The following is a 25,521-nucleotide window of genomic DNA, read 5'->3' on the forward strand; positions in this document are numbered from 1 at the left end:
ATGCTCCCGCCCTCTTGAATACTGGGGACCAAAAGATATCGTTCGTTAAATTAGAGGTCTGACTTATTCGTGTAATATCAATATTGCTCAATAGCCTATACAGCGCTACATATGAGCCCATAAGAAGAAAATTACCACGTATTAACAATACCATCTCATCGGGAGTCAACCAGACTCCAAATTTAATAAAATTTGATAAGTTAACGAACCCATATCTCGCCCAAGTACGTGTGATATCAGAATCTAATCTGGTTCCTAATCCAAAAACAGCCTCTCTTAATGGAGTTACTAGGGACAGGAGAGAGAGTGAGTACCTTTTCAGCATAACATCTCGCTTTTTAAGAAACCAACAGAAAGTCTTGTATCTGACTAATTTGGGTGATTTAACAATTGCGAAAGGAGAAGGTATTTGGGATTCTTTGCAGATTAAATCAAAAAAGAAATTAATAAACAATACATCTCTAAGTGCTGGATATTTAAATCTCGAGAGATACTGCACAAAATATGCATAGTAATAATCTTTTAAATTTGGTAGGCCCAATCCACCGTGTTCCTTATCTACGTATAGGGTTTCTCTAGCTATTCTTGGAGTCTTTTTTGCCCAGATGAAGGTTGAAAAAAGAGATTCAATCTTTGAAAAGAAAAACCCAGGAAGGGAACAAGAGATGGTTGAAAACAAAAAGTTGAAAAGTGGAAGTATTGACATCTTAATTAAGGCTACTCGGCCTAAAATAGACAAAGGAAGCGTATGCCATCTTAGGAACATAGCACGAACTTTCCTGATTAAGGGTTCAAAATTGAGCGCATATAGATCGCTTACTGAAGATGAAAAATAAACCCCTAGGTATCTTTTAGGTTTATCGGTTATGCATCTCCGAATATCTGAATGCAGATCCGGGTTGTTATTCCCGCTGATTATGATCTCAGTTTTCCGTTTATTAATACGATACCCCCCCAATGCTTCAAATTGTGAAAAGATGGAAAAGGCTTGCTCTTGCGACTGCATATCGGATTTCAACAGAAGCATAATATCATCTGCGTACAGTTTAATCTTATCCATACCAACTATCGGCGGAGAGATATTTTTTATCTTTTCTTATTGCAGATGCTAGAGGCTCGATGAAAAAGCAAAAAGAATGGGGGAGAGAGGGCAACCTTGTATTGTTCCTCTTTGAACAGGAATAGACCCAACCATCAGTTTATTAATTAGAATATGGGCTTTTGCTCCCTGGTACAGATTTTTAATTAAAGTAATGACTTGAGAAGGTATACCAAATCGATATTAAATGAAAAAAAGAGGGTCCCAAACTACTAAATCAAAAGCTTTTTCTGCATCTAAAAGAAGAATTAAAGCCGATACCTTACGAGTTTCAAAAAAATCTAATGCTTCAACTAAATAATGTGTGTTAGTGAGCAGTTGACGGCCAGTGATAAATCCATTCTGATCTGTATGTATTAACTGTGACGCAACCTTATTAAAACGAATAGAAAGCAATTTTGTAATAATTTTGTAATCCGAATTTAATAAAGTTATAGGCCTATAGGAGTTTGGATCTTTTGCTTCTTTTCCTTTTTTCAAAAAGCTGACCACTGTACGATCATAGAAGGATGTCGGGATTGGTCCCCCCTGAAGCATTGAATTAACTAATAAAAGAAGTACTTCAGAAAGAGAGCCAAAAAATGTAATAAAAAATTCGGCTGGAAATCCATCTGGGCCGCAAGCCTTACCATGTGGCAAATTTTTAACTACCAACTCCAATTCTTTAATAGAGAAAAAAGAAGCCATAACTTCTTGATCCATATTGGAAAGTGATGGAAGAGAATATTTATCTAGAAATACATTTAAACTAACTTGATCCAACATATGGGAAGAAGAATAGATATTTTCGTAATGAGTTAACATAATTGCTCCTATTTCCACCTGATCTGAAGTGTCTACTCCGGTGGTAGGGGATTTTAAGGAACGAATCAGGTTGGCTGCGGCTTGTTCCTTTACTTGCCATGCCAAAAATTTTCCGGTAAAGTTGCTATGCTCATAGGATTTCTGCACTTGCCTATAAAAGATTTCCTCGCTTCTTGAGAAATAGTGAGCGCTCAATTCACGTTTCGCTGCACTTAATAGGTTTTTTAAATTGGCCGAGGGATTGTGATATTTTTGATGTATTAAGGCCTGTATTTTTTGCTGTAGCTGGTTTTTTGTATCACGAAATATAGCTACCTCCCTTGCATCCCTACTTATAATGATGCCCCGAATATACGCCTTCAGAGTGTCCCATATAGTATGAATTGGCGCTGTCCCCATATTTCGTTCTAGAAAATCCTTTATCTCTGCCTGGACAGACATAACCCAAGGTTCATCATTCAAATAGGATTTGTTGAAGACCCAGCGTTTCACCACATTATTCCTTACATCTAGCTCAATTTCAAGGACAAGCATTGCATGATCGGAGAAGCCATTATGTAAAAACGTATGATCTCGACTATAAGTATTGAGGAAATTAGAAAGAAATCTATACGAGAAAATGACTTGTGCCTCCCCGACCAGCATGTATATTCTCTTTTATGAGGGTTTGTTAACCGCCAACACTCAGCTAGATCTAAAGTCCTAATATTATTAAGAATAGTCTGATGAGATTTAGGTTTAGACTGCTTTTTTCTGCCCAAGGTTGAATCAATTTGTGGGTTCATCAATATATTAAAATCCCCTCCAATAACTAGATCTCCGTTAACCATAAGAAGGGACTGAAACATTTCTTCATATATTAAAGGGCAATCATTAATGGGAGCATAGAAGTTCACAAAAGTAATGGGAGAAGGTCTATTCTTGATTATACATTTAGCCCAGCACCAACGGCCCTGTCTATCTGCTTCAGTGTGAATTATTTCTGCCTCTAATTTCTTACTAAAAAAAAGTGCAACCCCCCGCTGTGACTCTGAAAAGAAAGAGAAACCTCGATAGTCGGCCCATCCTTTAAACATGGAAAATGTATCTGCTTTAGAGATTGCGATATGAGTTTCTTGTATCATAATGACTGCAGGATTCTCTGTTAAAAGCCATGCCTCTATTGCCCTCATTTTCTTCTTATTATTGAGACCGTTTACATTAAAGGAAATGATTTTCAAACCCAACTTAGACATAGTACAGACATATGATTTAAGTGCATATAGTTCATTCCAGCCCTATTTCCCCAGACTCCTTAGAACCGTCTGCTTCGAGCTTAAAAAATATATTAATCATCAGACATAAAACATAAATAACATAATGAAACGTCTCTCCACCAAGAACATTTTTTTTTCCTTTTTCCCCACCCTCTCCTCCCCCCCTCCCCCCGCCTGGTCTGTGGCACCCTACTAACTCTCTATCCTCTCCCCCCACGCTTGCCACAGCACCCTTCCCTTGACCTTGGGGTGTAGTGGTAAAACACCCCCTGACCCCCAGACCCGTGCTCCTCCCTCCCCTCCCAAAACCAAGAGTATAGCCATAATGGCGTGTCAGAATGTAAGAGTAAGAGTTTAAGAGTATGGGGACACTGCGAGGGTATTTCCCTGCTGAAGGAGGAAAATAAGTTTTTAAGGAGGTTGTTATGTGTTCCCTTTTCTGCCTCCATCCAGCTGATTCATGAAGAAGTCGGGATCGAGTACATTTCTGACTTAGCAGCAGTTCGGCCACTCTTATTGTGGCGTTCTATTTGGGCTAAGCCAGAGACTCGATTCACTCAGGATATTATCCTTGATTGTATAGGTTTGGACCACTCTGCACGTATATTGTGGTTAAGATACATTCACCGCTGGTATCTCCTTCTTTTCAACATTGATGTGTTCCGTGAGCCTGAAAATGTTGTTTCTATTTCAAAAAAAGAAATCAAGACAACGTTTCTAAACTTCCGTAAGGCTGAGCGAGATAAAACTGTTGGCAATCTTGTCACTGTGAAATTCTATAAAGATTTAAATCTAACTTCGGGACTCCAACCCTATCTTGTATATGTGACTCGTCCCTCCCATCAGTATGTTTTAACACGGGTCAGATTGGGTATTGTTCACCACTTGGTTGCTTTTCCAAACACAAAAACCAGTTCAGACATACCCTGTCCGTGCGACAGCATCTCTCGGCAGAGTAGTTGCCATTTCTTACTTTTTTGTAAATTCTTTCAGTTTCTTAGGTTAAAATACCTTAAGCCAATTTTTATCAAATATAACATTCGTACTACACAAACAGCATTGATATTTTTATCCTCATTAGAGAACGAGGAGATTTGTTTCTTTTTGGCTACTTTTATTTTAAAATGTACAGCTGCCAGGAAAAGTATTGTACTATAATAATGTTTTTACTTACCTGTCTGTATTTACGTTATACAGCTGCCAGGAATTGTTTCATGATGCTATTACCGTTAACACTCCTGTCTGTATATATATGCCTTCAATTTTAAATTATATCAATTTCTGTAATTAAGGTATTTTTTATATATTTGTAGACGTCCACAGTATTGTATGATTACTTAGTAATTTTAATGTACAGCTCCCAGGAAAGGCCTATTGAGTAACTCCTACTGATCCCCAGTTTGTCTATGTAAGAATGTTTTGTATTTTATAATAATATGCCGACCCAAAGAGACATGATCACTTACCACTTGCTGCACTTTAGCCTTTTTTTCGCCTCTCTAGGAGAGTTTATATGGTGATTTTTAATATTTTAATTATGTACTTTTGCTTGTATGATTTGTATGTACAAATCGAATAAAAGCTTTTTGAAATTGAAATTGAGTTTAAGAGTAACAAACGAAAAATAAAGAATTAAACCGTTCTATCACTATTAAACATTTTGTATTTCATGTAGCAAATCCTGTGCTTCCTCAATATCGGATAGTAGATAGAATTTACCCTTAATCAGAACTCTAAGTTTAGATTGCTGTGCTATCATCGCTTGAGCCCCTTGAGCTTTAAAAAGTTGGAGCATCTTTACAAATTCTTTCCTACGTCTGGCCGCGATAGCTGACATATCTGTGAATATTCGGCATTTCACCGTAGCATTCACAGGAAATTGTCTTTGTTTGAAAGCCCTAGACAATATTTTTTCCTTTACTCTAACATCTGCGAAATTTAGTACAATAGTACGCGGAAGGGTAGAATTCGGAAATGGTTGAGCAGGAACCCGGTGGGCTCTTGTTATAGTGAGGTCTCCTTTATATTCCGGTATCACCCCTTGTTGAAGAAAAGAGGTTACCCATGCCAATGTGTCCGACCCCTCAATTCCTTCCGGAACTCCTACGATACGTAGGTTGGACCTCCTATTATAGTTTTCCAACTCATCAAGTTTTAGTTCAAGAGCCCTTGTGGTTTTTATAGTCCCTTTAGTGTCTTTTTTAACTTCGACCATTTGATCCTCCAGTGTTGAAATCCGTTCTTCTGCTTCCACTAAGCGGGCTGGAAAAGTAGAGACTAATTCCTCTATTTTGTCCATTTTGTCCAGTCTCTGGTGGATTGCCGAGAGTTCTGCATTTTGCGACCTTTTTATTTCTCTAACTTCTTCCAGAATCAGGTTAAGCATATCTTTCACAGACATTCGCATCTCTCCCTCTCCCTCTGTTTCCGTATTCATCTCAAGTAGAGGCCCAAGGTGGTCTGCTACTCCCCCACCTGTCCCCCCTCCTGCCCCCATATCGGTGCCATGAAGTGGCACCGTTGCTGTACTTAATGTATCTTTTGTTTTAGTACCAGAAGTATCAGTAGCTTGCTTTGAGTCACATGCAGTATTGGTAGGAGATGCCAAGTTTGAAGGAGACGCAGCTATGCTCGGATCCTTTGAAGTAATTGTACCATTCGATTGATTTTGTAATGCATCCAAGCTCATTGAATTCTTTGGGGGGACCAGGTTAGGTGAGAGAGGCGAGACTTTTTTTGCGAAAAGGGGGAACTGCTTAGCCACAGAAGGAATAGATGGAGGCAGCAAAGGTGGATGAAATGAATCATGGGTATGAGATGCATCATCAAGGTGAGTTTCGGTCAAGTTATCTCCCATTTTCGACTGAGCCACACTATCTGTTAACAAGTCCTCGACCTCAGAGTTATCAGATGAATGTGCTGAGTCATCATCCTTCAGGGAATTTCCTTCTGTTAATTTAGCTGCTGCTTCCTTTGCCAGCTGTCGCCGTTGTCTGGCTTTGAGACGAGCATTAAGTAGTTTCCCCATTGTGCTCACGCTGGAGGCTGGAGGCTTTCAAATAGGCTCTCGAATAGTAATTGAGTCTTTAATTAGTCTTGAAATTATTATGAACAGCTAGGAGCTGGAAATCAGACAAAACACCCCTTTACTTCCTTACTTGGTTCAGTCCAGCACCACAGGCTACAGCACACGACCAATTACACCCCAAAAAAAAAAGGGGGCTTACTGTTTTATGTGTCCGAGCCAATTAGTACCATCCAATATGCAGTGTGTATCTGATAAAAAATCCCAACTCGATTTTCACCAGACGGAGAATACACTGGTCGTTTCTCTACTGCTTGTTTTGCTTCTTTACTTTCGGAATACAAAGGAAGAAAGAGCGCATAAAAGTCAGAACCACACATTGCAGCTGGCCGTTTATGGCTTCTACAGCCACCTCTTCCAGCGCTTTAATTATCAGTTTGCTCCGTTAAACAATCTCTGCAGCCTCTGCAGCCTCGGTAAATACCTGCAGCAACGCAGGGAGAGATTGTCGTGTTAAACACACGAGATTTTTCGAGAAAAAAAATGCTTGATGGGCTTGGTCCGCTTACTATACGATGAAGTAGTGCTCTGCCGTCCCTGCAGTCAGTATTGCATTTTTGTCATCGGCTACAAACGCCGGTGGAGATGTGCTCCTCCTGATGTCTATCTGACCGTCGAATCTTAATCAATCAATCAAGCAGCAGAGAATCCGAACGCCGGCGGGGTAGCAGGGAAGCAGCGCTCCGCCGTCCCGCCGTTTCAGCCGATAATCTGCCCGCTAAGCGTAAAACTAAACTCCAAACGCTGATGGAGGTAGCTGCCTGCTCTTCATGTCCGCCGCCATCAGAAACAACCTCGTGGAGGGGAGGAGTCACAGCACGGCTCACAGGTGCTACGTGGAGGCGTGGAGCTCCACTGTAGCGAGCCCGACACACCGGTAACAAGCCATACACTTCAACACCCCACTTCCCGGTACAATACTATGGTTACAAGCGGTCTTGATAGAGGTGCGGAGACTGAGCAATTGCTCACCTGTATATATTATGGTTTTAGTCGTTACCCTCGAGGTAGCTGTTGGACTCCTAGCCCCTAGCCGCGTTCGGTCGCTGACGGGCTCAGACGGGCTTGCCTTGTGCGCGCCTTTGGCGCGCACTCGGCACGTCCGCTGCGCGGTCGTGACCCCGACGTCATATTGTAGGGGGCGAGGGGGAACAAACTAGAGCGCTAATCCGAGAGCAGCGTCGTCAGGAAGTGTAGAATTCCTCGCCCTCCGCACAAACGCCCACAATGGACGCGGCGGACCGGGGCGGGAGCAAGATTAAAGGAGTAGGTAAGTGGAAGCAGTTTACACAGTGACAAGCAATTAAAAGGTGTTCTCAATACATTTTAGAAATACAATGTTAAAAGACAATGTTACAATTTATTTTAAAATTGCGGGTCCATTCACCGCATAAGCCTCCCTTTCACCCCCCACGCCGTGGTAGAGAGAGACATAGAGACATAATCGGAGACGTAGAGAGAAAGATAAAGAGAGATGTAGAGAGAAAGGTAGAAAGAGAGTGCGGTAGAGAGACAGAGAGGTTGAGAGAGAGGTACAGAGAGAGGAAGGTAGAGAAATACGGTAGACTGAGAGGGAGGTAGAGGGAAGGGAGGTAGAGGTAGATAAAGGAAGATAGAGGGAGAGGAAGATAGGGAGAGCTAGGAAGAGCGAGCTAAAGGGAGAGGGAGTTAGAGAGAGACAGAGGTAGACAGAGCGAGAGAGATCTACAAAGAGGTACAGAAAGAATGAGGCAGAGACAGAGGTAGAGAGAGAGGGAGGTAGAGAGAGGTAGGGAAAGACAGAGGTAGAGAGTTACGTGGAGAGAGAGAGAGATGTAGAGAGAGGTAGAGAGAGAGAAGTAGAAAGAGACAGGTAGAGAGAGATGTAGACCTAAAGAGAGGTAGAGAGAGATACAGGTAGAGAGAGGTAGAGAGACAGATAGAGGGAGACGGAGTGAGACAGAAGGAGAGGTGGAGGGAGGTAGAGGATGAGGGAGGGAGGGAGAAGGAGAGAAATAAGAGGGAGAGAGAGAAAGAGAGGTAGAGAGGGAGAGAGAGAGAGGTAGAGAAAGAGGGAAGTAGAGGGAGAGGGGAAGAGAAAGAGATAAGAGGAGAGGATGGGAGAGGGAGAAGAAGAGAGAGGTAGAGAGAGAGAGGTAAAGAGAGAGATGTACAGAGAGAGAGGTAGAGAGAGAGAGGTAAAGAGAGACAGATAGATGTAGAGAGAAAGGTAGAGAGAGACATAGAGAGAGAGAGGTAGAGAGAGAGGTACATAGAGAGGGAGGTAAAGAAAGGTAAAGAGAGAAAGAAAAAGAAAGAGGTGGAGAGAGAGAGAGAGAGAAGTAAAGAGAAGTAGACAGAGAGAGGTAGAGGGAGAGGTAGAGAGAGGTAAAGGGAAATAGAGGGAGAGGGGGTAGAGGTAAAGGGAGGTAGAGAGAGGGAGAGAAAGGTAGAAGGAGAGATAGGTACAGATAGAGAGATGTTGACAGAGAGCCAGGTAGTGGGAGGTATGGACAGGGAAGGAGGGGAAGTAGAGAGACACAGAGATTGACAGAGGTAGACGGAAATAGAGGCACAGGGAGGAAGAGGTAAGAGGTAAAGGAAGAGAAAGGTAGAAGTAAACAGAGAGGTAGTGAGAGGTAGAAGTACAAGGCGGAGAGTGAGAGAGAGGGAGGTAGAGAGAGAGGTAAACAGAGAGGGAGCTAGAGGGAGAGAGAGAGAGAGAGAGAGAGAGAGAGAGATAGATCAAAATGTAGAGAGAGGGAGGTAGAGAGAGAAGTGTAAAACTACAACATCCTCAAACCATACTTGTATATGTCTGTATCACAACACTATCCACACCTAAAAAAAATCACAGAACATACTTTGAATTTGAAACAAACACCCTAAAATTATATGGCATATTTCAACTACACCTCACTACAAATTTCTAAAATGTAGTGCAATCAATAATACATTATCTCAACACCTTTTAAACCACACTATTTCGCTGCATCTTCACCATTCCACTACTACTCAGAGTCTTGACCCTACCACATAAAAAACAACAAAATCTCTTTGTTAAACTTCATGCACCTTCAAATGTATAAGACATATGCATTTACATATACAACTAGTCACATACTTGAAACATAAGTCAATGTACACTGTAAACATTAACAGTCTCCACTTACAATTTTAAAACAACACCTAAAATTATGCGGTATACTACTAATGTACATATCCACACACTAAACAAAACTATCATAATCACAATTCCATCTTATAAAATACACCAATTACAATACAAAGAATATTTCAAACAATATTTAACTACAATAAAACCAACTAAAATACACATTTCTACAGTAAATGATAAATTTCAAATGTCACAATTCTTCAATATTTTATAAAGTTAAAAAATAAAGCTAATGTGGTAGAGGTAGTCAGATGTAGAAGGACATCCAGGTAAAGGGTATTAATGAAGAGGTAGAGAAAGACGGAGTGTGACAGAGGTACAGGGAGGTAGAGGGAAAGGAAGGTAGAGAGAGGTGTAGTGAGCTACAGATAGAGGTAGGTAAAGGGAGCTAGAGAGAGAGGGTGGTAGAGATACAGAGATACAGGGAGAAGGAAGGGAGAGGGAGAGAGAGTGAGAGAGACAGAGTGAGGGTAAAAGAGAGGAAGACAAAGGTAGAGAGAAAGGTACAGAGAGAGAGGTAGACAGAGAAAGAGAGATGTAGAAAGAGAGATAGAGAGGTAGAGAGAGAGAGAGGTAGAGGGAGAGGAAGGTAGAGGGAGTTAGAAAGACGTACAGGGAGGTAGAAGGAGAAAGATGTAGGGAGAGGGAGGTAAAAGGAGAGGGAGAGAGACGGAGAGGTACAGAGAAAGGTACAGAGAGAGGTAGAGAGAAAACAGTAGAGAGAGGGAGGTAGAGGGAGACAAAGAGACGGAGAGAAAGACATAGAGACAGACAGGTAGAGAGAGAGGTACAGAGAGAAGAAGGTAGAGAGAAGTAGAGAGAAAATCGGTAGAGAGAGAGAGGTACAGGTAGGTAGAGGGAGGTTGTGAGAAGGAGGTAGAGGGAAAGTGGGAGAGAGACATAGAGAGAGGTAGACAGAGAGAGAGGTAGGAAGAGAGTTAGAAAGAGAGAGGTAGATCTAGAGAGAGGTAGCTAGAGGTACAAGTATAGAGAGGTAAACAGAGAGATAGAGGGAAAGGGAGGGAGACAGAGGGGGAGCGAGATAGATGGAGAGGTAGAGGGATGTAAAGGGTGAGGGAGGGAGAGGGACATAGAGGAAGAGGGAGGTAGAGGTAGAGGAAGGAAGAGGGAGATAGAGAGAGAGAGCTAGAGAAATAGAGAATGAGATAGAGAGAAAGGTAGAGAGAGTAAGAGGAAGGGAGAGGTAGAAAGAGGGAGAGGGAGGTACAAAGGGTAAAGGTAGAGGAGGTAGAGGGAGAGGAGGTACAGGAAGAGGGAGGTAGAGGTGGAGGGACATAGAGGGAGAGCCAGGTAGAGGGAGGTAGGGAGAGGAGGTAGAATGAGATAGATGGAGACGGAGAGTAAGAGAGGTAGAGGGAGGTAGAGGTAGAGAGTGAGGGTAAGAGAGAGGAAGATGGAGGTAGAGATAAAGATGTACAGAGAAAGACAGAGAGAGAGGTAGACAGAGAGAGAGACATAGACAGAGATATAGAGAGAGAGGGGCGTAGAGAAAGATAGAGAGAGAGAGGTACAGAGAGAGGTAGAGAGAGAGGGAGGTAGAGACAGATAGACAAACATAGAAAGAGACGTAGAAAGAGAGATAGAGACATTTCTACATATTACAATTATTACTTATCACAATTCACAGATATCACAATTCTTTAATTAATTATAAAGTTAAAAAATAAAGCTAATACATGATACACTTCCCAAATATATAACTCACCTTCTGAATTGATTAGGAAAATATCAAATATCAGAGTCTCATAAAAGATTTTCATATGCACAAAATCAATGTAATGCACCTCTCTCAACAAGGTAAAACCAGTAATGGCAAACGTTCCCTCTCTTACTTCACATAAATAAATGTTAGGAGCAAATCGGGGGCATATTCTAAAGGAGCCATCGCTGAGTTAACAGCACTTTATTGCAGCCAAAGTCGCAATATTCACAAGCTGTTGCTAACAGCCCATATGACCAGTTTAGCTGTGATAGCAACCGTAAAGAACATCGCCACAGATGATCCTGGTAACTATCGCTAATGAGGTACAGAGTAGGCGTTCCCGTGCAAAAAGCTGCAACAACACCACTCCGCAACATTCACAATGACCAGCCAGATCGGCGATAAGACCACAAAACAGGCGATGAGGCACGTTAGCAGCAGGAAATTAACACCTGCTCTGACCTGGTGTAAAGTCGGACAACAGCCTGCACCAGAAAAAGGGAGCCCAGCCCAGAGCCACACTTGAAGGGCAACAGATGCCATGGAGCCACTGAGCATGTAGGCCGGAGACCCAAGAGGGCAACAACACCCACCGCCACCACCCCGAGGGACCACACCTCACCCATCCGAACCCCCACCACCCTCCCTGGACCAACACTGAGGCAGCGCAGAAAAGGACAGTGACCCTCAGAAAATGCACATACCTCACAGACCCAACACCAGAGAATGCCATTACCCACTACAGGCCCAAAGGTACAACCATCCTCTGCATCCTGACCACCATTGTCTGCAGGCAGACGGTGCCAACACAACAGACAACCAACATCCCACCTCAGACAAAGGCACTGGCCGTGCTGCACATGTTGGTCCCTGGTACCCTCCAACCAACAATTAGCAAAGTCGGAGGAGTCTCACAGCCAGCCCAATACAAGTTCCACACAAGGGGCGGTGATGACATCATCAGCTTGGTACCCTACTATCTATACCTCCCACACACTAAGCAGGAACAGCTGGAGAACAAGCAAGGTGTCTACGCCATATCTGGCTTCCCGCACGTATGAGGGGCCAATTGACTGCACACATGTCCTACTTGTGCCCCCTGGCAACACTGCACACAATAACTGCAACAGAAAGTACCCTCATTCCATCAATGTGCAGGCAATAGTGGACCACCTGGAAATCTCCACCAACGTCGACGCCAACCACCCAGGCAGTGTGCATGATTCCTACATCTTCCAACAGTCCATAATCAACCAGCGCTACCAGAATGGCACCTACGAACATCACTGCTCATTGGCAAGTACCAAATGAACACAACTCAACTCAACAATCATGCAACGCACACCACTGGGAATGCACATGTTACAAACTCACATACAACATGCCAAACAACATGGCCACCGACCAGAAACACCAGCACAATTCACTGTGGGAACCTGGGCCAGCCATGCACAGAAGCCATCAACGGCATGGCACCTCAGCCACACAACAGCATATTGTGGGGAGAGGTGGGGACCAGGCATGTGCAAGTGAGGCAAGGGGCCGATGAATGAGAATGTACACAATACCAAGAGTGGTGTGGATGTGATGGCCAAACTGCAGTATGCAGACCACACACATATCCATGTCGACGTACATCGCTGGTGTTTGGAGTGCAGTGGACAGCGGATGCTACCATGTCACCCCAGCCAGTGGGGAGGATCGCGGAACTGTAGCTTGTTACGTCCCCCCTGCAGACGTGAGCGGAGTGGACTGGCCCGGCGTACACCAGGCCAGTGTAGGGGTGTGAATAAATGGCATGTAACTCCGGGCATGGTCCTCTTCCGGATAGCCCAACGTGTCTGCCAGGGCCTCTCACCCTACCACAAGGCCGATGCCATCGCCTTGAGCGGTGTTGCCTGTGAAACTGTTCACCTGCAGCACCCGGGGACACTCGTCCCCGAACCAGTCTTGCCCGTCCCTGTGCACCCATGCCACAATGCCCACCTGCCAAAAGCGTGTGTCAAAGAGGGCCCACCACGTGCCGGTGCACGCTCTAAGCCTGAGGCCCGCAACCCTGGCAAACTGCTACAACCATCATGGCCTCAGCGAGCAAGGCCCACAATACTCCTTTCTTGTTGACGTACTCTACCGGCTGACACAGCGGACTAGCAGGTCACACATTTGAAACTGAGTCTTGATTACACTATGGCAACAGACGATGTTTATGGCCAACTTGAAGTCACTATACACCCTTCGATGTGGTGCCACCATGTCTGTGCATATCATTCCAACAACACATGCCTGTGGGCCCAGCGGACTACTGCCCCCGGGCCACACAGTGCTCGGGTAGAACACACATGTTGAAGTGAGTCATGAAATTTAAATGGCAGAGTACATATCATTGCATGCAAGGAGAGGTGTAAGAGGATAACGTGTTCCAGTTTGGATCATCTTTACTGAGGTGATCTAACACTACCGACAACAGCCCTGGTGTCACTAACTCTGTGCATCCCGAGCCAATGACACGTGGCTGATGGCCACTGCTGACCTCTGCCTCCAGCCTACACTGCGATCAAGTAGGTCACACATTTGGGACTCAGTCCTGATTTAGCAATGGCGGAGTTCATATCATTGTACCAGCATCAACGCAGACTGCATCCCCTCTCAGCCCCGGTGCCACTCTCGGCCTGATTCATGAAGCAAAATAGCGCCCGCAATAGCTGCGAAAATGCTATTGCGGGCGCAATTTCCCTAATCGGCATTCATCAAGAAAATAGCAAAAGCGCAATCAAAAAATAGCGAATTCGCTAATAGATTCTCAGATTCCCGGCAGGAATGTGACAAACCAAGTAATCTGAGAAAAAAATAGCGAATTCGCTATTCAAGCGCAATCGGTATTCATGAAAATTCTCAAATAGCGAAAAAAAAAAATCGCTGTTTGAGAGGCGCAAATTAAGGACAACCCAAAGCAGGTGGTAACCATAAAAGCCATTGGAAAAATATTTTTTGAAAAACCGTTGGCCAATCAGGAACAGGTGCAGGCCTCACCAAACACACATAAGGAGATTCAGCAGCAGCAGTTGGAGTCTCACAATGCCAGGAATGTACATGGTGGTCAGGCGGCGAAGGCTACAGCGAGCAGCACGGAGGAGACGCCGAATCCAGGACAGGATATTCTGCCAGCGGGTCACCCTGCTGGGCCAAACCAGAGAGCAGATATATGCAAAGTACCGCCTGAATGGGGAAATGATAATCCAGCTAATACAGGACCTTGACCCCCTGATGCAGCACCCAACAAGGCGGACCAATGCCGTGCCTACACATGTTCAGGTATTGTGTAGCCTGCACCTCCTGGCCTCCGGGAGCTTCCAGGGGATAGTAGCGGTTGCTGGGGGGATATCCCAGCCCACCATGTCACGCTGCCTCAGGAGTTTCGTTGACGCAATGCTGACCCAGCTACACCGACACATCAAATTTCCCACCAGCCAACAGGATCTGGACTTGACCAAGCTACAATTCTACAATGTGGCCCATTTCCCACATGTGATAGGATGCATAGACTGTACCCACATCGCCATCTGCCCACCAGCTGCAACGGAGTACATGTACCGCAATCGCAAGTCCTACCACTCCCTTAACATACAGATGGTCTGCAATGCTAAGACATATATCACGGACATTGTGGCCCAGTACCCAGGGAGTACCCATGACTCATTCATATTCCGGCACAGCGGCCTCCACACACGACTGGCCAGGGGAGAATTTGGGGAAGGACACCTACTTGGTAAGTACACTTTGTCAACAATGTCACATTGCTATGAAGTAGCTGCGCAGCACAGGCACTCGCCCTCTGCTCCTCTCATTCAGGTGACAGTGGCTACGCCCTCCGTGAATACCTCCTCACCCCATACCTCAACCCTGCTACACCACAGCAACGGCGTTACAATGTTGCACACATACGGACAAGGAATTGCATAGAACGGACTTTTGGGCTACTGAAGAGCCGTTTCCGCATACTGCACAAGACAGGTGGGGCCATGTACTACAGTCCTGAATTGTGCTGCCGCATTGTGGCTGTCTGCGCAATACTACATAACATTGCTACCAAGCGCAGGATACCTGTTGACATATCTGGCAGTGAGTCGGAAGGGGACGACCGGCCACCTGCACATGGGCGTCATGCATACGGGGAGAACCCTGCTGAAGGCCACAGACGCCGCAACCACATCACCATGAACTGTTTCTAGTACACCCTCTCCCCTCACCCAACAAATCACAATTGCATGCAAAATATAATAATGACACTACGCCAATGTGTGATGCCAAAATAAATCTTATTGTTTGAATCACAATGATGTATACAGTTGACATCCTTTCATTGCAAACAGTATTTCAGCATACTGCTGCGTCCAATACACAGGGCAGGCTTATGTTCAGCCTGTGCCTGTACAAGTACTATTCAGTCATGTGCGCCTCCGGCGCGAAGCACCCAAGCGCCTCTCCGGCTCCTCCTCATCCACCGCACGTGTGCCTGCATTGGGCCTGGTGCTGCGTCTCAGCACCCCTACGAGTGAGGCAGAGTGGCTGCTCACACTTGATGTCCCCTCACTGGCATCGTCACCCCCGACAGTGGCAGGTAGAGCAGGGTGAAGTGCCATCACGGCAGTGGTCAGGCCCTCAAGTACCCTGGCAACATCCTCGCAGCATTGAATGAGCTGCTGCTGCTGCATCAGGCACCGGCGCGATAGCTGCGAGGTGGCATTGCCAATAACATAGTTTGACCGGGTGTAAGCCATCAGCCGGGTCAGTAGCTGACGGTGGCGGCGGCGGTCCGTGTTGCGCTGTCTAATCATTGCAGCTGTGTTCGCCTCCATGGCTGCAGTCATGCGGGTCATCCCCTCCCCCACACCTGCCATGGCTGCCGTCATGCGGTCCATCCGGTCCCCCACACCTGCCACATTGCGGCCAATGTTATGCAGCTGCAGCTGTATGGCCCCTTGCCGGCGTGCCTGCAGCTGGTGAATCTGGAGCATGCGACGTTCGACACTCATGCTCGGCAGCCGCTGTCCATTCCCACTCCCGGTGCTGGGAGCATTGGTCTGCAGCCGAGCCCTGCCACGCAGGCTCTGCTGGCCTGCCACAGTGGGTTGCCGCTGTGTCGCCGCTGTCGCGGGACCTGATGTTGATACGCCAGCTGCTGGTGGAGTCAAGCTAGACATTGCTGGTGCAGCAAAGGCTGGAGGCACAGTGGCAGTGTGCCGGGATGCAGGTGTTGGTGCTGCAGCAGAGGCTGGAGGCACAGTGGCAGTGTGCCGGGATGCAGGTGTTGGTGCTGCAGCAGAGGCTGGAGGCACAGTGGTAGTGGGCCGGGATGCAGGTGTAGTTGCTGCAGCAGAGGCTGGAGGCTGTGTGTATGACGGCACCTCATCGTAATCCTGTGCATCCTCATCTATGTGCAGCCTCTCGCTGTCGCTGCTGTCAGCGCCACCTGTGAGGGGAAGTGGACGTACATTAGTTGCATGTATCTGTCACACGTGCAGTTGCTACATGCATGCTGGGTGACATTCCCTGACTGCCTATAGTATTGCGTACTTTTGGACCTGTCTGGCTGCATTGGGGTACTTCTACATTGTGGCCACACTACATGTCCCACAATGCTTTAGGGCATTAACTGATGTGCACCGATGGCATGACTTTGGAACATTATGGGAGGCTATAGGGTCATGGCCATTCATAGGGGACAGGGTCGCAGTTGCATGCCACTTACCTTGGCTCTCTTGGGTGGGGCGGGATGAGTCCATTCGGGTGACTCCAATACACGCCTCTTCCTCCAGCGTGTCTTCAACGCGATCCTCCAGGGGGGTGTTTGGAGGGACTGTAGGTCCTCCCCCTCCAGTGCCCAGGGACTCTCCCAGCCTCTCGGCGACCCTCTCCTTGGCACGACCTCGGAGGTCGTACCACCTTTTCTTCAGGTCATCCAGTGACCTGTCGGCCACACCCACAGAGTTCACTGCGGCCCCTATCCTGAGCCAGATCCTGCGCCTCTCCTGCTCGGGCACCCTCCTTGAGTCTTTCCCGAAAAGTTTGGAGTGGTTCTCCACCACCCCTTCAATTAGGTGCTCCAACTCTTGTTCCGAAAACCTGAGTTTCCTCTTGCGCCCGGGGTTGCTGGGCCCAGGTACTGCCTCCTCAGCCATTGCAAAACAAGCTTCCGGGGACCGGTTTCTGCCATTTCAGGCGTCTTCGGCCCGGCTTGCTTGAATCCTGATGGTGCAATGAGCAAGGGACTCACATCTGAGTATACCCTTCCACGCTTATGGTGGACAAAATGATTCAGAAAAGGGGGTGGTGATGAACAGAGTGCCTGAATTAAGCAGACCACTCTTACCCAGTCCAAAGATCAGGGCTTGATCCATCACCGTTTTTTAGCTCACTGCACCATCCCAGCTCAGAACTTGGCTATATGCAAATTAGTCTGTTCCTGTCCCAGTGCATGATGGGAACAGGGCAAACCAAACTACCAAGCCAATTCTTGTACTGGGAAGGAAACAAGCTTCCGGGGACCGGTTTCTGCCATTTCAGGCGTCTTCGGCCCGGCTTGCTTGAATCCTGATGGTGCAATGAGCAAGGGACTCACATCTGAGTATACCCTTCCACGCTTATGGTGGACAAAATGATTCAGAAAAGGGGGTGGTGATGAACAGAGTGCCTGAATTAAGCAGACCACTCTTACCCAGTCCAAAGATCAGGGCTTGATCCATCACCGTTTTTTAGCTCACTGCACCATCCCAGCTCAGAACTTGGCTATATGCAAATTAGTCTGTTCCTGTCCCAGTGCATGATGGGAACAGGGCAAACCAAACTACCAAGCCAATTCTTGTACTGGGAAGGAAACAAGCTTCCGGGGACCGGTTTCTGCCATTTCAGGCGTCTTCGGCCCGGCTTGCTTGAATCCTGATGGTGCAATGAGCAAGGGACTCACATCTGAGTATACCCTTCCACGCTTATGGTGGACAAAATGATTCAGAAAAGGGGGTGGTGATGAACAGAGTGCCTGAATTAAGCAGACCACTCTTACCCAGTCCAAAGATCAGGGCTTGATCCATCACCGTTTTTTAGCTCACTGCACCATCCCAGCTCAGAACTTGGCTATATGCAAATTAGTCTGTTCCTGTCCCAGTGCATGATGGGAACAGGGCAAACCAAACTACCAAGCCAATTCTTGTACTGGGAAGGAAACAAGCTTCCGGGGACCGGTTTCTGCCATTTCAGGCGTCTTCGGCCCGGCTTGCTTGAATCCTGATGGTGCAATGAGCAAGGGACTCACATCTGAGTATACCCTTCCACGCTTATGGTGGACAAAATGATTCAGAAAAGGGGGTGGTGATGAACAGAGTGCCTGAATTAAGCAGACCACTCTTACCCAGTCCAAAGATCAGGGCTTGATCCATCACCGTTTTTTAGCTCACTGCACCATCCCAGCTCAGAACTTGGCTATATGCAAATTAGTCTGTTCCTGTCCCAGTGCATGATGGGAACAGGGCAAACCAAACTACCAAGCCAATTCTTGTACTGGGAAGGAAACAAGCTTCCGGGGACCGGTTTCTGCCATTTCAGGCGTCTTCGGCCCGGCTTGCTTGAATCCTGATGGTGCAATGAGCAAGGGACTCACATCTGAGTATACCCTTCCACGCTTATGGTGGACAAAATGATTCAGAAAAGGGGGTGGTGATGAACAGAGTGCCTGAATTAAGCAGACCACTCTTACCCAGTCCAAAGATCAGGGCTTGATCCATCACCGTTTTTTAGCTCACTGCACCATCCCAGCTCAGAACTTGGCTATATGCAAATTAGTCTGTTCCTGTCCCAGTGCATGATGGGAACAGGGCAAACCAAACTACCAAGCCAATTCTTGTACTGGGAAGGAAACAAGCTTCCGGGGACCGGTTTCTGCCATTTCAGGCGTCTTCGGCCCGGCTTGCTTGAATCCTGATGGTGCAATGAGCAAGGGACTGCAGTGGTATTGGAGGTGGTAGTCCAACTTAGCAGGTGTCCTTGCAGGGGTTGTCTCTGTTGCTGCCTCGTGGTCTGCCTCACTGTGGTGAATGGGGGTGGGAACTGGCTGCTTCCTGGTTGTGATGTCATCACTGTGCTCGAAATGCGACTTCCCGTTTTCCCGATCTCGCGCTTTTTGCGGTCCCGCTATTGACGATCTCGCTATTAGCGATATCGCTATTCCGACACGGATGTTGCCGGAAATAGCGGTTTTCATGCGATTTTCGATGATCGGAAACGGTATTTGCGGCCGCGTGCGATTCGCTTTTTTTTCTCGCTATCCATCATGAATACCGTTTTGCGAGTCCTTAATAGCGATTCGCTATGAAATGTTGCTGGAAACCAAGCTGTAGCATTCCACTCCTCCATTTCCTTCTTCCCGACAGCTTATGCCCACTGCATCATGCCCTGGAGGACACCTACCAAAGTCCCCAGCAACCCTCTGCCACATTCACCTCGGATATCGATGAGGACTCGCTCAGTCCGTGTAGTCCTGCCTCAGTGCACCGCAAGGCACTGTCATGAGGTGGGGTACATGTGCCGGCTGCTGTGCATCTGGGGCCACTAATTCTGTGAGGCTGAAGTCAGGGGCCCTGTCTTCTGAGATATTGGATGGCCTCTGAGACGATGCCCTTGGGTTATCAATGCCATGTGTCTGTGGCCCTGCGCTGTCAGCTGCATCTGGCATCAAATCGTGTCCTGACCGGCCGGAGGTCGCATCACCGCAGGAGGCACACTTCACCAACACCAGGACCACCCCCAACCACCAACTGCCAGTTTCAAAACGGTTTTACTGGCAGACTAACGGAGTTGCTCACACCTGTCGTGGATGCCATCATTTACCTGATACCCTGCTCAGCACTCCAGGTAACACTAACTCAGTGCACCACAAGTCATCGTCCATTACTATTTTGGTTATGTGCTGTGTCGCGCTCACGCAGCAATGTCACCTCAGGCAGTGAGGTAGACCTGGGACGATGATGGGTAAGACATTGCAGGTGTGACTCCCCCCACTGCAGCTGCATCAGTAATATCCCAAAGGGACCCAATCCTAGACATTTTGTTCACATGAGCATGCTCTGCTCTAGTGCCCCAACCTCAGTGCACTGCAACTCACTGACACTTCTGTTTGCACATTGGGTGACCTCTGTACTTGCTCTGGCTACCACCATAATGCACCGCTGTTGTCTCTGTAATGCTTGTGTTTACTGTTTCCATCCTAATAGTGTTCACTGTTGTATTTGTTGCCAGCTCAATTAAAAAAGAGGGACCCCCTGAGGCTGGATACAGTTCCTAGGACAGGGCAACAATAGTAATACTGATATTTTTCCTAGGCCACAGAGAACCTGTCTGAAATCAGGTTACAATTACAAAAAGATAATTGGCTACCTAAAAATATATTTGACAAACAATACAGTTAAAGTAAAAAACTCAGTATTTATTATTTTATTAAAAAACAGACGAGAACACATAAAAAAGTATACACAAATGATTAAGAAAGGGAGAGGACAATATTAAAAGATTACAACTTTGTCCATTTGCAACATGATTTATAAAACAAATTCTTGGTAAAAAGACATATAGTCATACATAACTAAAAGGTTCTTTTTAAAAAAAAGACAAAGATATTCAACAATGTCAATATAAATGGTGACAATCTCAACGCGGGTTTTGGCGAAAAGTCGCCTTCTTCAGGAGGGCACCAAGATGTTTCTAAAACACAATATAAGTACATCAGAAACACAAAATAATACAATTACGATACATGAGGTAGCGACTGATGATGCAAGAAGGGATTAAACTTCCAAACAAAATGCAAGTGATCATACCCTAAACCAACATGACGTCAAACATATTTATATAAACATCTCGTACAAACAGTTTAGAAGCTAGTGAGGAACCCTTTAGTGTGTCCGAGGATGAATATAATGAAAGATGAATTAATAAAACAAAGAAAAAGAAGACCCTTAGATGTGCTAAAGTCAAGAAAGCCAGCACCATCCACTCCGTGAGGACTGGCTTACACTCACCTCAAACACATCCAGCACAGGCTGTGACCCTGCCAATAAAGGGGCCGGGCACACATGCCCGTAGCCAGTTTCACAACCTATCTGCGTGCGTCCATGTGGTCATGATGTGTGCATGAGGGCTTCAGGCCGTACAATATTACATTGTGCTGTGTACAGCAGATGCAGCCATGTCCTTACAGGCAGCGTGTTAGTGCTTGGACATGTTGCTTTGTCGTCAGCCACTCCATATGTAAGGGGAGTGTACTGGGCTGTCGCACGGAGGTCCAGCGTAGGTGTGTGAATGGTAATTCTGGGGCTCTGGGCGTGGTTCAGTACAGGAAATGTGCAAATACATGTGTCTCTGTCGCAGTGTGGGTCTCCTTTGTGGGGTACAGGTTTGCCCTGATGGGACTTAGACACCCGTATGTAATGTGGTTTGCCTTCCATGAGCCCTGGCCCCACCCAAACTTGTTTGGCCTCCTCCTTTTGGCATTCTAATACCTGCCATGCAATGCAGTGTGTGCCTCGGTGGCATGTTGGGAGTCAGACGTGCTTGCGGTTACTTCCTGCCGTGTGGTCTGTGCAGGGGCTGGGTTCTCCTTTATGTATCTTGGCTGTCCTGGTGGTGGGTTTCCTGGGATGTCCATGTGCTGGTGTAGGACATCGGTGTCGAAGGTGTGATGGTCCTCTCCAGCATCACTGATGGGTTGCCTGGTCTGGTCTGCTGGAGGTGTTGTTTTTCCCTCTGCAATGTGATGGGGAGATGCAAGTTGACATTGTGTTGAAATGTATGTTTGCGTATTGTTCTTGTTGACATGCATACTGTATGACAATGGACATTTTTTGGGCGGTGTTGCCAATTTTATGCGGGACAGTCAACTTTTGGACTGCGTGACGGATGTGAGGTTCTATACAGACATATGAATCTGACGGTTTCCTGCTCTGTTCGATGTGTTTGTCCTATTTCTGCACATGAGCGGACCCAGTTGTGTCCCCTGTTCTGCAGTGTTGGTGTTGCACTTTGTACAGCATTGTCATGGGATGTGTTTTTTATTGCTATGTGTGTGTGCTGCACTGTGCCACAAGCATGATCCAAGGTCATTGTGGGTGTGCAGTGTGCTACACATCATTGTGCATGTGTGTCCTTGTGCCCATCTCCCCCGTCCCCCCAGTCCCTGGTCATTGCTCACCCTGTTGATGTTGTGTCAGGTCCTCTCGAGCTGTGTCCGGACTTCCGCCTCCTTGCGCCATCTCTACACTGATGACTGTGGCCTTCATTTCCTCCAGCTCCTTCTGTGGTGCTGGACTCCCACCTCCTGTCACAGTTGATGCCTTCCTGTTGGCAGCAGGTTTGTGCTTGGTGTGGCTTTTCATATCATGCAAGCGCCTCTTGCTCTCCTCGACACTCCGACTCCATTCACATTAGTCTCATTGTGGGTCAGTTGATGGTAGTGTACTGTCACCTCCGTGACTCTTCCTCTTCTCCTTAGCCATCCCCGACCCCGGGGTTCCTTGCTGGTGGTCTGTGGGGCTTGTGGCCTCTGCACTGGTTCCCACCTGATGCTTGGGATTTGCAGGCCTGTCGCTGGTTTTTGCTGCTTTTTGTATCCCTTCGCAGCTTTTTTAGTGTTGTCGTTTCGCATTTTTGCAGTGTGCATTTGTCTTTATCACGGACATTTGACAGGTTGTCGTAGGCCTATCGCATTTTACCTCCGTGTTGTGAATATTGAGTTAACACTGAGTTGTTTTCCTGCGATAGACTGCGATGTGAAGAGTTGCTTTAGGCTACTTTTGCGGTCATTATCACACGTTCTTGAGAATATGCCCCCACATTGCTTCCAACATAATTTCAAATTCTAAAACACATTTCAATTGGCTACACATTTTAACCCTTACCAACTGACTTCTACAACTACCCAGATTGGTCTTGAATTTTCTTGGAATCGTGATTCCTCTAAGTACACTCGCGATGGGGCCGCAAATCCATACGGGAGTTCAAAAATATATCACAAAAAAATTACAACTATTTTAAAAGAACACACCACTCCTAAAGATAGTACTGACTTGGAAAAATCTACTTTAATATTATATCACTCGTATATCAATGACAATTCCACATTTTAAAAGTATAGGTAACATTCAACCCTTCCCCCCCTTGTGCCTAATGCCAGTTTCCATACCAACAGTTCATGGAACCTTGAAGTGATCTGACAGTTCACAGGTTCACCATATCTTCACGTTCAGCACAGAAGCATACAAATACAAACATCAGGTGTGGTTGACGTTTGCAAAATATGACCTTATCCTAACTACTGCACCTTTCAAACATTTTCAACAAACTAATAAGAAACAGGCTTTTTAAAAAAAGTAACTTTCACCCTATTTCTGAGTGTACAATGTTCAAAAACAGCCAATCAATTCCCTACCTTTTGTAAACCAGCATCTTGTCTACCATTTTACATACCTCTCAATCTACCAACTGATGACGTCAGCTACAGACATCATTTCATTACTTCCAGACATCCTTTCAAGATGCTTTCAGTTTGGATTATATGTTCTGGTGCAAAAGGTATGCTGAACCCAGAAGTATTGACAAAGACCTAGCTTGCAAAATGTGGATATGAAATGGATTGCACAGAGAGGATTAAAGTGGCACCAATTGTTGCCTTTGGTTAAAACCTTTTTTCATCTCCAACCACCTGACGTCATGATTGTGCACTGTGGTGGCAATAACCTAGTGTAAGTTTGGAAATGCTAATGAAGGACACCTTTGCACAGTTGATATTACTTTTGCCTCAAATTGTTTTTGTATACTCTAACATATGCCAAAGACAGAAATGAAACTGGCCAAATCAATTCTGTCCACAGTTTGAGAAATCTAGGAAGAGTGTCAATAAAGCTTTTTCTGCATATCTTAGAGATCATAGAATGGGGTCCATGTACAATAACAATCTACGATTTGATATGAAAGACATCTTCAGAAGTGATGGAGTACACTTCACAGATCAAGGGAACAGTATCTTCCTCAGCAACCTTAAGCTGTGCTTCCGCACTTACATGCAGCTTTAACAAACTAAAAATAAAAACAAGGGCTCTTTTTAGAGCCATCCCATAACCCAACAGTAAATCTTACCTATAGAAAACATACATATTCTTGTTTTAAAAATTTTGCTTGGAGTCGTGAACCCATTGCAGTTACCCAGGGGGTGCCGCTCTGAGAGCCTAGATAGTTTCGCGACTCCATACCAGCAAGAAAAAAAATAATGCCTACCATTCTAATTGAAATCAGATGGCCCTGGAGACCGCGCCCCCTCCCAGGGCCTGCTCCATTAATAACCCAAGGTGCCCACCCCCAGGACCTTGTAGTTTGCAATGGCAGGGTGAGAGCATGGCTCCCACCCTGTCATTGCAAACTCTGTTTCTCTTTATAGAAGCAAGACCAGGAAACCTGCTCTCACTTCTATGAAGCAGATTTCTTTAGGACTAGGGGAACTGCAAGTGAATAGCTCCCCTTGTCCAGAACCAATGCCTGCTCCTGCAGAAGGCAGGTAGTTGGCTGGAACCATGGGGTCATTGGGGCTCCCCCCACGGTTCTCAATGTAAGGGCATGCTTGGGGGGATGGGGTCCCTGGGGCAAAAAAAAGCCCTTGGTGTGGGGCCTCGGGGATGGGATCTCTGGGCAGAGTTAAAGTAATTAGAATTGGAGGCATTTTTTTGCTCGCGTGCTTGGAGTCGCAACTTCCTCTCGGCTCTCAGCGCGCCCCCCCGTGTAACCGAGCTGGGTGTGTGAATCTCCTCCAATAAACAAAAAAAAGCAGCGCTTCATTTTCCTTTATATAGCCCCAGGGATGTAGCGGTCCCCAGGATTTGCTGGGTGAGGAAGGAGGGAACTTGTGAGACCCCCTGAGATGGCCCAGGGCGTCAGGGTGTTTCTCATGCTGCATCTGATCCTGAATGAAATGGATCCAAATTTCCGACCTTGTTGCTTTTTCCCACAGAGGGCTCAACTTTAGTGTTGGGATATATATATATATATATATATATATATATATATATATATATATATATATATATATTCTTGCTGCAAATCCAATACGCAGTCCTGCGAAATTAGAAACGGCACTCACAGGGGAGTACAAAGCCAAAGATTCTTTATTTGGCTACCAGCACACACAAGACGCGTTTCGGCGATGAGCCTTCGTCAATTGCAACTTGGAACGCGCCGCCATTGCTTTTAAAACACATACAATGCAATCGTCACAGTGATGGCATAGACAAAAACAAAGGACTACTCGAGGGCTATAATGAGCGCCATTTTGAGAGTACATTTGAGTAGTGTAAAACGACAAAG

Source organism: Lissotriton helveticus, chromosome 1_1 (genome assembly GCF_964261635.1).
Source record: "Lissotriton helveticus chromosome 1_1, aLisHel1.1, whole genome shotgun sequence".
Taxonomy (NCBI): Eukaryota; Metazoa; Chordata; class Amphibia; order Caudata; family Salamandridae; genus Lissotriton; species Lissotriton helveticus.